Below are 15,397 nucleotides of genomic sequence, written 5' to 3'. Positions count from 1 at the left end.
AGTGATAAACAATTTGGCCTTATCCTTTGCTCCCCTCCCCAATTTTTCTGTGGAGTTTTCTGCCCTTTTTTCCCCTATCATGTCTGTCCTGCTCAAGTTGGATTCTGTTCCAGAAGTCAGTTCTCAGCGCAAGGCTTTTTCTTTTATAGTAGCTTTGGTTTGTTAGGTCTGAGAGTTTATAAGGCACAGATTGCTTCATAACTGTCAAATCCTACTGCATTCAAGTCCCCTTGCACTCAGATGCAAATTGTACCTTTCAGAAACTCCTTCTAGTTCAGACTTCTGTTCTCAGATGGGCCAATTACACTTTTCAGTGAGTACTTGTTGGCAATATTGAGATACCTTCATTCACAGGGCCATAAAAAGCCCAGTTTTCCTTCCATCACTGCCTCCAATGCAAATGCTTGCCATCACAGTTGGTTTGCTCCTGTGGTTCATATTTAGGATTCGTGAGCATGCCCGACTTTGTTCCCTCTTTTGTTGTAGATATTGTCAATGGGTCTTTAATTTTGTCATCACATCTAATATGTGCATATTTCTGGATATATTTGGGGAAATACAAAAGCAGCACATTGCTATCACCTTCCCAGGTTCTCTGAATTGTGTTTTTAACTCTCTAAAGAAAATTAGAACAGGACTGATCATAGAAAAGATCAAAGTACTACTATACATATTATGGCCATTTCTCTACATGAACTTCTCATGAAATACATTCTCATGCTCAAGTGAAAAAGAATTCATCAATTGTTATCTCACTAAGCATCAAATCCAGTATGCCTTCCTAAGACCAAGACTTCATTAAAATCTGTTGTCTCCAAAGGTTCTTGTGTGCACTGTGCCCTTGAAATTATTCACCTATCAAAATTATGAAATTATTCTCCAAACCATAAAGCAAACCTTGGCTGATTTCCTCCACCCTCAAACAGAATAGTTTATGCAATATCAGTCTCCCCGCAAGGGGTAGATAGGAAAACCAAAGAGCTATTCATAAAATAATAAAAGGAATGGGTGCACTAACAAGGTCAGGCTATTAGAATTGAAAAATGAAGGCCAAGAGGGACAGTACTCTAAATACCTTAACTGATGAACAGCGTGGAAAAGAGGAAACATGTTTGTTCACCAAACCCCTCTCCCAGATTGATTCATTTATTCACTTACTCAGCATTGTTCATCAAGCATCAATGCTATTCCCAGCAGCATACTAGTCATTGAGCCACAAAAGAGAGAAACATCCAGGCAGTCCTTGAGGATCTCACAACTGAGGGGCGAAAGCAGATGAGTCTATAAATCATTGTGATTTTATATTAACAGTCTATTGCATTAAGTACATACAAAATGTTAAAAGAGTGCCAAAAAGGAGAAAATAAATTCTACCTGGGGAAATTCTTGCCAAATAATTAGCAGTTGAATGGATTTCGATGACCTTATTAGTGTAGAAAAAGGAGACTGGCATTCCAGACCAAAGAAACAACTTGTACAAATACATAAAGATGAATGAAAGAATATGATTTTTAAGACAACTGTAAATGGTTGGGTGTGACTAAAACTGAACGGGCCTGATTGGAAAGTGGGGTAGGAAAATAGAGCAAGGGAATGTGAAGGAGCTGGGAATGGAGAAACAAAATGGATCTTCACAGAGACTATCCTTGTAGAACATTCAGGGGTCGGCCCTCTCCTTAGAAAATGAGGGGAAGTGGGAAAATTTTTAACAATCAGAGCTGCATGTTAGAAAGACCTGTCTTTTTTAAATAGCAAAGAATCTTATTTTACCCTCTTGAGACCACTATGCATAAACACATTTTATGTAATACTTCTCTTTTTTTTGCCCTATATTATTAGCCTTTTGTGCACTTGAAGATCCTTCCACACTATTGTACCAACTCTTTGAGAACCAAGGCTGCATCTGTCATATTTTTCCTTCCCTGCAACTTGGAAGTCATAAGTTTACAACACATTATTTTTAGTTATATTATTTTGGACTGAACTGAGATCCTGATACAAAGAACTGATGAAACCTTCACCAAGCAGTTTTAGGGCAAATAAAGTTAAATGCTAATTCACATATTCCATTTACAGAATTTAAATGAAGTGTTTATTCTAAGGCTTCATATGCTGATTTTTAGAACTTCATAATCAAACATTCAGAAAGAACCTAAATTTGAAAGTATGTTCTAGAATCATCTCTAATCTCCAGAGTTCACTGTGGGCAATAGTTGATCTCAATTCTTGGGATCACACCTAACATTGGATCCAATTTCTAAACAATCCAGCAAATGACAGCTTTCTTTCAAGGTATAAATCTGTCTGTTGAACTCTCCTATTCTTTTAGGTAATTTTCTACTGCTAGGGAGCTAGGTCCTATCTCATATACCAAAACCCCACCAGAAAAGGTCTAAATGCTGAAGTTCATGAACAAGGCAATTCTGGAAATGTCAATGTGGTCAAATTATTCATTATACTGATGGTTTCAAGTTGTGGAAGAAGGGAAGAAAGGATTAAATAACAGCTATAGCTGTGTGTGTGTGTCTGTTTTTTTTTTTTTAACATTCAACATGTTGAAAAATGGTGTCATTGAAGAGTAACAAATCAAATTAATGAAAAATGACCCCCATGGCTAATCCCACACAACATAGCATGAGCTGGCTTGGTCCTACCCTCAGCAAGAGGAGCTCCCACAGACACCCCAGGTCCTAGGTTGCTGGGGAGGTGACCTTTCCAGGGGATTGTTTTAAAAAGCTGACTACTAAATCCAGAGTGAGTGGTGCCCAAGCACTTTGCTGATTCAGGATACCCTCATAAAATACCCACCCCATAAAAAGGGTGAGTAGCAGAAATGCCATCCTCCTATCTGCACCAGCCCTGCCATGCTCAGGCATGCCACTGCACAGGATGGCATCCCCTTAGCTGGTTCTCTTGCTGCTCCTCCTGACCCTGAGAACCTCAGTACTGTAAAGGAAGTGTTCATTCGTGTTCTGCCTCCAGCACTAACCATGGGCGTGATTGTCAATATCTCTGGGATTTAGTCTCTCAGCCGTAAAATGAAGAGGTTTGACTTAAATGGCAATATCAAGCCTTTTTCCCCCTCAGCCTAAGAGAAAATGCTTCAAATCATAAACCTACTCAGAAGCTCAATTTGCAAAACACACTAGAGAAACTCTTGGGATTGACTCAGGAGTGGAAGCCTTGAAGAGATTTGAGTTGCTGTTGCCCCTCAGAGTTAGCCCCTCTGTTTCCAGGCAAACTCTGCCCCCATGTGCTCTGACCAGTAGGATTTTTCTACCTTGTTCCCTGTGGTGGAACCCCTGCCTTGGATAGTGGCTTCATACTTCATTCCTTCTAGCCTGCTTACTGCCTGGCTTTCACTAAATTCTTTCTTAGAATCTGAATGCGACCCATAAACTCCCTCCTGATAGCTGAAGCTACCAAACCTGCTGACAAACTCCTAATAGCTACCTGCCTGAACTTCAGAATAGTTAACACAGGCATAGCACCTAGAACCCGGCCAGGCACAGAGGAGGCACTGTATAAGGAGTGCCTTATACAGTAAAGGAGTCAGTAAAGGAGTCATCAAGACTCCAGGGAAAGAATGAGAAAAGATCTGACATAAAGAAATGCCCAATACTTGCTAATTAAGTAGATCTTCACTACATGTAGAGCGTGACTCCTGCCTCCGTACTCTTGAGGCCTGTCATATGGACTAGCAAAGCAATTCATCACTGGGTAACTGAGCATGCTCCTAACTGGACACAAGGTGGGCACGTCAGTGAGCCTCTGCAGGGAGCCCACCAACAGAGCTCCAGGTCATGGTCAGAGCTGTCTACAGCACAAAATGTTTTCCTCATTTAAATACATGGTTCACTAAAATGCTGTCTGGAAGACAACCTTCAGCTTTCATCTATTTCTCAGTTCTCTTTTAGAAATATTTGGTAGCTTTATGTAGAAAGTAGGGTTCCTGTAAATCGATGGCTTTATCTTTAAATTTAATTTAGTTCCACCCAAAATTCCTAGAGGAAAAAAAAACATGATTTGCAATTAAAGTTGTCTGGGTAAATCATAGAAGGGCCATTTATCTGTTCATATGACAAATGATTTTATCTCTAATACAATGATGCACAAGAACCCTCAAACATCCAGATAAGGAGTTTCCATATGAAAACATGGCATTCTCCAAATGTTTTAATTTTGACTATTTATGAAAGAATCCTTTAGATTAAATAAACAGAAATTGTTCATTTTAACCACAGGGAAAAGCAGGCTTTATTTGAAGTGTCTCCATAAAAATGAGTATTGAATAAAAATGTTGCCTTTCTTTAACAAAACATCATGTTTTGATAAGTAGAATTTTTTTCTTTTAGAAGAAAGTGCTGTTCCAGATTTATTCACCCTGGTTCATGGCTTGTTTCAATTCTTGTGGCAAATGCTGGTTTGGAAGTATTTTGGGGTGTGATGTGTAAACTACAGTCTAATGATGCAAACAAATTGAATATTGAATCAGTAAGAATTTCTTATTTCTTTTGTATGACAGCTACTTATTTGAAAGCAAAATGGTTTTTAAAAGAAAAAGAAGATAAATGTTGCGCATTTCAATTCACAATATAAAATGAAATATATTTTGTTGCCAATAGAAGTCAAAAATGCATTTTTCCTGATCCACAGATTTTTACAGATTTCTGTTGAAATCCCCTACTAAACTTTCAATTAAACATATAGTAAGTCCTAAATACCTCATCACTCTCTTAATCGTTGTCTTCAATTGCTCCCTATTGCCTCAAGAACACAATTCAGATTCTATTAAATGTCCTTTATTTATTAGTCTCAGCTTTCCATAACTTTGCTTCCAATTACTCTGATTCTTTAAAGCTTGTGTCCTCTTAACTCCCTTAATACATTTTACCTATTCCTTCTGCACATTTGTAGAAGCTGTTCCCTCCAATGAAAGCACCAGCCTTTCTCTTTAACAATTAAAAGATGGCCCATGCTTCAAGGCTGCTATAAAGAACACTCCAGGGTAGATGCATAGTATGTCTGGATTACTTCGGAATCAGAGGACCTGCATTCGGATTCAGAGCACTTACTAAAATTGTGGAACTTGAATTAAACCCTTTGAGCACCAATTTCCCCAACAGTAAAATGTACATAATTCAGGAGATAAATTTTCCTTACCACCTACTATCAACTAAGCACTGTCTTACATGCTAGGGATTATAGAGAGCAAAGCAACAAAATCCCTGAGCTCATGCAACCTAAATTCTACTGAGAGGGTCAGAAGATAGGTGAGCAAACTAAGAAATGCCTCATTTTAGATAGTGAGGAATATAATAAAGAGAGATAAAACCAAACAAGAGGATAAAGACTAACGGGGATAGGAGGCAGGTAGCTCTTGTGGGCAGGGCCACCTACATGGGTGTCTCTGCGGTGATATTTGAGTCCAGCCCTAACTGAAGAGAGAGAATGACCCGTATGTTAGCACAGAAAAAGGCCTTGAGGCAAAAGACACTTGGTAGGGTCAAATAGGAAAAAAAAAAAGTGCTTTGCAGGACACAGGAAGGGATTGGGATGTTACATTAAGCATGTCAAGATTTCTTCTGAGGGTTTTAAGCAAGACAATGACTTGATAATATTTACCACCCCACAACAACTCTGGCTGCTTTGTGGAGAATAAATGCAAGAAAAAGACAGCAAGAGAACCAGATAGAATGGGATTGCCAGGCTCCAGAGAAAGGGATGATGGTTTACTCAGACCTAAAGTAGCAATAGAGTTACTGAAAATTGATCAGGTTTGGAACATATGTTGAATATAGTTAAGAAGGCTTGCTGTTGGGTCGGATATGAGATTAAATGCAGATTTAAGGGAAACCCCCTAGTTCAGAGTCTGAGGAGCCCTATAAACATTGGTGTCACTTTCTGCAGGGCAAAACAGCAGAGTCATCGAAGTTCTGTTGTGTTTTGAACTGTGAGGTTTGAGATGGCTTCAGATGTCCAGTGAGAAACTGGAGATATGAGCCCAAAGAACAAGAAAGAAGTGGCAACTGAATGTACAAATTTGAGAACGCATCTGCATTATGATCATGCTTAAAATCTTGAGATTGAATGAAATCCTAGTTATGAGATGGAGGAAAGATGAGGAGTGTGTCCCAGAGTTTTCCAGTATTTAAAGGCTGGAAGGATACAGCGAAGTAGCCAGGAAAACCAGAATGGTGTATTGTCTTGAAACCAAGTGAAAAAAAAAAATGACTACGCATAAAAATATTTTAAAACTTGGTTTCTGAAAGATTATCAAAAGTGTCCAAATACTGTTGAGAGAACAAGAAAGATGAGCACTGAATTCCACCATTAAATTTTTCAAGTTGGAAATCAATGGATACTTTGTCAAGAGCAGTTCCATGTGAGTGGTAGAGTTTCTTTCCAGAGAAATTAAGATTTCATTTCAGAGGAATTTCTGGTCTGTGCCGATGTAATTTTTTTTTCTATTACTAAGAAGACGAAAGGTCTAAAGGGCTTCTTGTCTGAAAATAAATACAAACACAGAAATCTGAAAATCACCCCCATGCAAGTTTGGTCTCCTGCTCTAAAATATGCCAGATTCTTCCCCAAAGCAGCTGCCCATTCTGACTTTAACAGAGTGGCCCATCCAGACCACAATTCCTATCCTAAATGAGGCAGAGCCTTTGTGATATGAAAAATGCAAAGTACTTATTTCCTTTTATCTGTGTATAATTTGAAAGTGAAGTAAGAATGTTCTAATATTAGATATTTAAAAAATAATATACATGTCAAAATTTTAATAGATTTCTTTTTTATCTAGTGTTAAACGACAGAAAAGAAAATCCACTGCTGGAGAAACTGTGACGCCAATAAGACAGCAGGCAAAATGGAAAATAAGGGGAAAAGGGCAAGGTAATTCGGGATACGGTTTAAGTTGCCAAACAGAAACAAATGCAAAAACTAGAGAAAAGCAAGCAGAAAATGTAGATGGCAGAATGAAAAACAGAGAATGACAATTTTTAATATATCTAAGACAGTGATATGAAAATGAAAGTTTATTTCCACAATTGCACTAATTAACTTAATGAGCTACATTTGGAGAGTATAACTGCTGTCTCTTTCAAAACTCTGTCCTCATTTTTCATGAACTTACCATGAGAATTCACTATTCAAGGCCCACTACTCTGAGTCAGAACTTTGCATGATTACGGTATATCCATGAAACAATGAATTCTCCTGCTTTCAGCTTCCTTTCTTTTCCTGATTTCTGCTCTGAACAACCCCCCTCCCAGTTCATGTGCGCACACCCCCAAACACAGCGTACAAGAGAACTAAGAAACTCTTGGGAAGTTTGAACAGAGAATGGAAGCACCAGGTGCCAGACTGCAGATGAAGTTGGTCCATCCACAGATTAATGTTATAAAGGAAGTTTATCTTCCTGAGTTTAAAAACCCCAGATTCCAAACCTCACTGAATGTGTGTATAAGCGTGCGGCCATCAAAGCTCAGCATAATTCTCTCAGAAATGTGTCTGCTGATAGAATATCTACAATGCCTCATTAATCTTTAAAAGACTGAGCGATTTGGACTATAAAACAGTAAGGTAAATTGCGGCCTCTATACAAAATCCTTACATTTATCTTCTGCTCTCATTTCTCCTACCTTATCTTTCAGATGTCTTCCTTCACCTTCATCTCTGTGAACTCAGTTCTAAATATAGAGGAGGAATGCAAGCTAGGGAGTATCATGCCGTTTTTAAAAAAATGATAAAATGGCTATGTTTTACTTTTTCCTAACTAAATCATACAAAATGGAATGGCTGTAATGTCAAGCATCTGTAAATGAATGGTGAAGGCTTCAAACAATTTCCAAGCAGCCAACCTATTCTCAAGGAGCTTACAACTGTTTTAGAAGCAATTATGGTAGCTACTGTTTGAGTCATTGTAGCTGCTCAAAATGGAGTTGTTTAGAGCCTAAAATCAAAGTGAAGCAATATATCAATTTAAAAACATATTTGATTGCCTTCATTTGTACACTATTATGATAAGCCCAAGGGAGACATAAAATGTATGAGACATTAGGCCCATTCATGGGAAACTCACAGAGGGGTGAAAATACAGCACATGTTGGCCAGGTTTTAGCTCGTAAAGCACTTTTGTGTACATTGTCTAATTTTTCAGTCCTTCAAGCCCTTCTGAGAAGCAGGTGAGTCCGGCATTATCCTTTCTATTATCAGATGTAACTGAGGGCCTTGGCAAAGTCACATAACAAATAAACAGAGCCAACACTAGAGAAAAAAATTTCCATACCAAGCACCAGGTTCTCACTCTCCAGGTGACACACAGCCAGCATAAATCCTGGTCCACGTGATAGGCTGCAAGCTATCAGGATAAGTGAGTACTACATGGGAAAGACCCAGAGGATACCCTTTTGATACTGAAAGAAGAAATCACCGGGATGGTCTTAAAAGATATCCACATATAGGACAAGCGGTGACGGAGTATGAAGGAGGACATTCTTAAAGAGAGAATTGCAAAAAATTAAAAGAGAGAAACTCTGGAAACATGCATTGTCACCCGTACGATGGGAGTAGAGAAAGCTAAGGGGTTTGGGGAGCTAATGTTAGAGAGGCAATCATTGTAGAAGACATTTGGGTCTGTGTTGAGGGGTTTGAAACGGATTCTGTAAAGGCAATAGTCAAATAGATTTCTGAGTCAGAGAGGTACATGATGAGATTAATGTGGCAAAGGTGGCAGGAGTTTCAAAGACAGCACAAGTCAGGAAGACTGATTAGCTTATAAAGAGAGAGTCCTCTCTGGGCACAGAGCTGGAAGGAGATGTGCCACCAAAATCCATGCTTTCAACCCCAGAAAAATTAGATGATTGGATCAGGTTCATTTTTAGCGCATTTCCTAGCAATTATGCAGGAGTCATCACAGAAAGAATTAGTTAATTGAAGGGATCTCACAGGTGAAAAGACAAAAAAAAGCTCCAATGTCATCAGCGTCACTATGGCTTTCTTTAAAAGAAGCACTGGATTCTACAGGTAGAAAATCGTGTTCCCCTTCACCCCTCTTTTTGCATTTAAAAGTCCTATCAGTGCTAATGGGAGTTATGAACACTCTGTGAAGGGGAAAAAGCATTTTGTGAATAGGAATAGCAATTTATAGAACTGTTTGAACTCGGAAGGCGTTAAGATTACATTCTGCAGTAAGAAGCTTGTGTACGAGCCAAAAATTGGCCGAGTTAGGTGGTATTCCAAATGAGTGCCAGAAATAGCCTGCATTTTTGGCTCAATCAGCCACCACATAGCTTTTTTTTTCTTAAAAGCCTGATGGAAACCAAATAGTCCATGTAGTTCTAAAGATTTTTGTGGTAAAGGTGTTTTTGCATGAGAAACATGCAAGGGGCGGGGGGGGGGAAATGTTCTCTAAGAAGGTAAAGTGTTAATATGTTCTCAGTGTTGAGAATGGGCTTCCTATGCTAAAGCAATTAATGGGATGCATTCTTTGACCTTACGCACCCAGAATAAGCATCTAAGGAGATATGAATCTCATTTGAGAAAAACATACGAATTCTTCAAATTCTGGTGCAAACCTCCGCTCTCTGAAATTCTCTCCCAAACAACCTCAATCAAAGAACGCCTTGTCCTCTTCTCAGGCACATGTATATGGTCTGCTCACTTATCTGGACTTATCACAGAGGTACAGGGAGTTTGCTCTGGCCTCAGATGGAAAGAGTGCAGTGATTGGTGAGCAAACCTGTGCCTGGGGCAGAGATAAATAAGGCTCCTTTACTCTCTGTTTAACACCCTGAAGGGCCCAGGACCCCATTTTACAGATGAATGGACTGAAACTCATGGAAGTTAACTGTGTAATCAACTGCCCTAATCTCTGCAAGAATTTACATGCTCCTTGCATTTTAATCTGCAAAAATTACCTTCTCCTGAAATACCAGTTCTCCTGAGAGGAGGCTTCCCATGCCTTCTGAACACTAATGAAAAGTGACTGTGTTCAAAAGGCTTGGCTTCAGTCCACTTTCTCTAATAGATCTAGCCAAGTCAAATCCAATGTATGTTTCAATGCCAACACAACCTTTGAGCACTGTGCCCAAAGGAAATCAACCCATAGATCCACTGAAACTGGAGCACAGACTACAAGGAAAGAGAATGATTTCCACCTTAGAGCTGATTTTCATGGGAACCTGCATGAGTCAGATAATTCTGAAATATGGTTCCTCACTTCCTATAAGGTAAAGCAGAAATTCCTTGACATCTGCCCCCTTTTTTCTGAGCTTCAAGTCTCTCTTCTCTCCTCATCCCTGCCAAACACATCTTATGTCCTCATTTAGTATTTTTCAGACTTATTTTTAACCATAATCACAATAAGAAATATATTGTAACCCAGTACACAACTAAATGCCCAGATACACCCAGAGAAACAATCAAATGTAACATTTTACCAAATACTCTCACCTTTATCAGTGGTGAACTCTGTTATCTGTTCCACTATATTTCTTTTTCAGTGTTGCTTGTGAGCCTCTAAAGTCATTTATTGCTTGCTGAGACAAGGCCTATACTTAAAATTATTTTTCTGGTTTACAGAAAGTCTTGTTGTTTCTGTGACAGATTCACTTATGACTCTACACTTTCACAGATTTGTTTCTCTTTGCTTATACTGTCTCAACACCTCTATCTGGTAAGCTCCTATTCATACTTCAAAGTCCAATTCAAATCTTGTCAACTCAATGAAATCTTTAACCATCACCTGCCAACCACAGTTATTGCTCCCACAATCTTTTGCTATAGAACAGATTATATCTGTATATTTCCTTGGCTACTTTTTGTTTATATCTTTGCCTCCTATATTATGTAGTATGGGGCACCACATCATACCAAAATGTCTGCCACAAAGTGAGCTTAGTAAATATTCTCGTTCTTTGTCCAATAAAATAATTGATTAGGGAGGCATCGAATTTATGACTGACACAGTTTATCACAGTTTAGATCATATTTTAGTAAACCTAAAGTACAGCTGTCCCAGAGAACTAGCTGTACTCACTTCCTAATCAGAACTGACAACCCTAGAGGCACCTGCTTCATTTGCCTAACCAGCAAATGGTTTTCTTTAGTAAGAGCATCCTGTGTTTTTTTACTGGGCAGTGACTTCTCCCTGATAGTCTGAGAACATCATTTGGGTGGGGCTGCTCTACCTTGGGCTTTTAGGGGAGGCCTACCTAAGGAGATTTCTCCATCCCTCTAACCACTGAGATTGGTTCAGGATGGGCACCCGACCCAAGCAAGACCAGTGTGTGTTATACACAAAACTTTACTGGAATTACTGGGGGAAAGACACTTTCTTTTTCTAATATACTGGGTGCTAAGCATCATGTCAGCCCAGAGCTTCTGGGGATCATTGCTTCTGCTATGCAGATAACAACCGCCAGAAGTGATAACAGCCTACACAGAAGACAGCAGAGCCAAAGATGGAGACAGACACATGTCCAGATGATATTGAGCATCTCCATCCAACCACACCTGTTTTGATTTAGGTTTCAGTTGATTGCAATATAAAATGTCCTGACATTTGACATTTGTCAAATGGATCATTGTAAGTTTTCCCGAAGGTCTTGATCTTTAAACCAAGGTAGGGGAAGTAGGAACATGTAGTGATGGCAAGAGAATCCAGGTGAAGAAACTGCATATTGGCCCTTAGCCACAGCTGAGTGAATGAACAAATGAGTTTCTAAATATCAGAATCAAGAAAGGATCTTTTAGGCCTTTTCCTTCAGAAATTCCACCTCCATTGATTGTGAAAATAGCATCAACACAGGAGAGTAAAGTGAGACTGACTCCCTGGGTTTCTATGGATTCTGGACCCAAGAGCTCTGCTCCACTTCTGCTTTTGTGTCACAGAAGATCCATTAAACTGTGAACATACTGCAAGTTGCAATTTCTGGAAACACAGCTTTCATCCATGCCAACTTGTTTATCTTCTTTTGCCAGGTTTGTGAGATTTTTAATCTAATCATATTGGTAGATATGCAATCAGTTTTAGTCTGCTAAATTTGAACCCAAATGGTGCCATTCAGTGAAGCTGTGATGCCCAGTCTTTTACTAATTTCCATATATGTATATGTGTATAGTATGATATATATATGTGTGTGTATATGTGCATATATATGCATACATATGCACACACACACACTTCATATACATGAAAGGAATTTCTCTTTCTTATTTACAAGATTTTTTTACTGGCCTGTAAGATCTGTGGTTGCCTGCCAGGTCCTCAATGCAAATCCGACTGCTTACTCTGCCTGATTCATTACACATTTTAATGCAACATGACAGGGAGAAAGCAGCTATTTACGCTAATGAATTCTCCCCAGAAAATGAGAGATTACTTTAAAGTTGAAGAAGCCAGAGGTGATACCCTGGATGAGAATGATTACATGGGGTGGTATGAAGAGATTAGAATATGCTTATAGAGTAATGGAGGGGAAGGGGAAGTCACTTTAAATATCTAAATTCAACAGTGTCCTAAAGAGTACAGGCATAAAATTCAGATTATTTATGGAGATGGTGCCCAGTTGTGCATTTTAGTGACTTTTTCCAACCATTACTGGAAGCAGCACTAGCCCATCCAACTAACCCATGAAATTAGTATCCTCCAATGGAACTATCGAAAGCCACAAATGTAAGCGAAGGGGGCCACTGGAAATTAGTGTCAGGTTAGGAATTACAACATACCTGGGTTTAGGGAGCACAAAATAGATACTAAGTCTAAAGTGCTTCATGTCAAGAAGGACCTTCTGACTTCACAGAAGAAATGGATAGAGTCAGAGAAGATGGATAGGACCAGAGAAGAAATGGATCGGAGAAAATCCCAAAATCTGGGTGGGCAGACCAACGAGAACTCTATACATTGATATTAGCAGTTAAGGTGAGGGGCCATGCGAAAGGGAGAAAATTCAACTTCCCCATTTGGAGAATTCCTGGTATTATCACAAGCAGTGGGGACAACCAGGTCAATAGGCCAAGCCCTCAATCTTGGGGTTTGTTCATATGAAACTTATCCCCACAAAGGATAAGCTAAGCCTACTTAAAATCAGGCCTAAGAATCTAATTTCCATATATGTATATGGATGATAAACCACTTGATAATCACTGTCATCTCCCCTTAAGCCTCACATGGCATTTGTATATAGCGTTTACTATGTACAAAAAATATTTTAAATATATTGCTATTTGAATCAGTTTCTTAACAATGTAAGTAAGCCAATCTTATTTTTTAGTCCACAATATTACTCATCTTTGATTGCTTTCCTTATTCGCCATACATAGGTTAGAATGATTTAATTTTGCAAAAAATAAAACCTACCTCCAAATTACTCAGATTTGCCACCAGAAAGATCTGAATGAACATCAGCTGTAGAGGCAGGTTTTTTGAAAGAGTCCAAGGAAAGCTTAAATAGTAGTAAAGCCATTGGAATCAATATGTGGCCTCCAAGGAGAAATATTCTAATGTTCTTAATTGAATGTGGATATTTCCATATTTTAAACACCCTGACTGACTATATGATCAGATCGTATCCATCTATTTCCCAATTCTGAAACCAATTTCGACTTACCCTACAATGGATGGGAATTTACTGATTCATGGCTTTGAAGTCAGAAGAAGTCCAAAATTGAGGCATCAGCAAGACAATGCTTCCTCACCAATTTTAGAAGTGAATGCTGGTGATCCTTGCTTTTTCATCACATGGCTAATGTCTTCTCTTTTATCCTCCACATTCTTTTCATCTATGGCTTTCTCTATGCCTGAATTTCATTCCTCTTATAAAGGAATTTGGTAATCAAAATTAAAACCCAGCCTGATTCACTTGGCAACAACTTGACTAAAAACAGCATCTTTAAAAAGGACCTATTTACACTCCAAGCCAATAGGCCAAGCCCTTAGACCTTGAGGCTTGATCTTATAAAGATTATTTCTATGGTGGAGAATCTAAGCCTACTTATAGTTATGCCTAAGAATCATTTGTGAAAAACCCATTTTATTGCTCAGATGTGTTCTCTCTCCTCTCTCTAAACCCAACTCTACAAAGAAAATCATTACCCTCCCTTCTACATGGGACATGACATCCAGGGGTGAAAGTCTCCCTCGCAACTTGGGACATGATTCCCAGGGATGAGCCTGGTCCTAGCAGTGTTGGATCAACCATGCCTTCCTGACCAAAAGAGGGAAAAGAAATGTAGCAAAATAGTAAGTATCAGTGGCTAAGAGAGTTCAAGTGTAGTCCAGAGGCTATTCTGCAGGCTGCTCTTATGCAAGCTCCGACTAGATATTGCTGATTACCACGGTTTGCCAAACTCCAATCAGCTCCATTCCTGTCAACCCTAAAGAACACTTATGGCTCTATCTGATATTCTACAAAAGTTTCCCACACTAGGATTACTTCCCAGAAACCTACAACCTCTAGATGGTTCTTAGACCAGATAAGACCTAGAATCCAGAGGGGCCAGCTTTTTTAAGAGCATCGACTAGTTCCATCCCCCTATGACATATTGTCGATACCCCTTTCCAACATGAAAACATTAGAATGGACATAGCCCAAATATCCCTAAAGATTGGGAGAAGGATCAAAGGGAAGCAGGAGTTGTAACAGAGAAGATAGGATTTAACAAATGAGTATGACTGCTGAATCATTATATTGATATTTCTTTTAGTCTCCTATCTTGAAACAGTTAGAAGGAAAAACAGGAAATTGTGGAGCTGTAGCCCTTACCATAATCTGTACTATAACTTCTTGTTACAATGTACTTTGAAATCTATTGCCCTTTTGTGTAATTTATATTTCACAAAAAAAAAAGTTTAAAAAAAGTTCTGTTTACAATGAGTTCACATCCACAAAAATAGGATTAAGATTAAGAACACTTCCCCCCCAAGAGTACATAATTCAAGCTACCAAAAATCCCTTAAGAAAAAAACATGCAAAAACATTTTAATTAGCATAAATTACAAATCCGACAAAGCAATCTTCCTCAAAATAGAAGTACATAAAAGCCTTTGCTCATTTGGAAAACTACCTCATTCCATATGGTTATATGCAAGTATTTTCTCTTGGATATTAAAGTTTTAAAAAAACAGCGTAAGTTTAAAAATTATACTTGCCTTTAGTTTATATATGATACTTGGCACAAACCATGTACTCAATAATAAATTAATTAAAATTTGGTGATGAGGAGGAAGCAGAGGAAAATAACAAAAATAGTGCTTCCAAAACTTTCACTGGAAAACACTCAACCACCTAATCATTTTTCTCCACATCATCTTCTTTTCATAATTTCTCTTTAGTGCTGTTTACTAGACCATTGTTCTAATAATCCCTCTCCTTCTTTAGAAAGATTCTAC

This window comes from Tamandua tetradactyla, chromosome 3, assembly GCF_023851605.1.
Source record: "Tamandua tetradactyla isolate mTamTet1 chromosome 3, mTamTet1.pri, whole genome shotgun sequence".
Taxonomy (NCBI): Eukaryota; Metazoa; Chordata; class Mammalia; order Pilosa; family Myrmecophagidae; genus Tamandua; species Tamandua tetradactyla.
Note: the sequence above shows the minus strand (reverse complement) of the source record.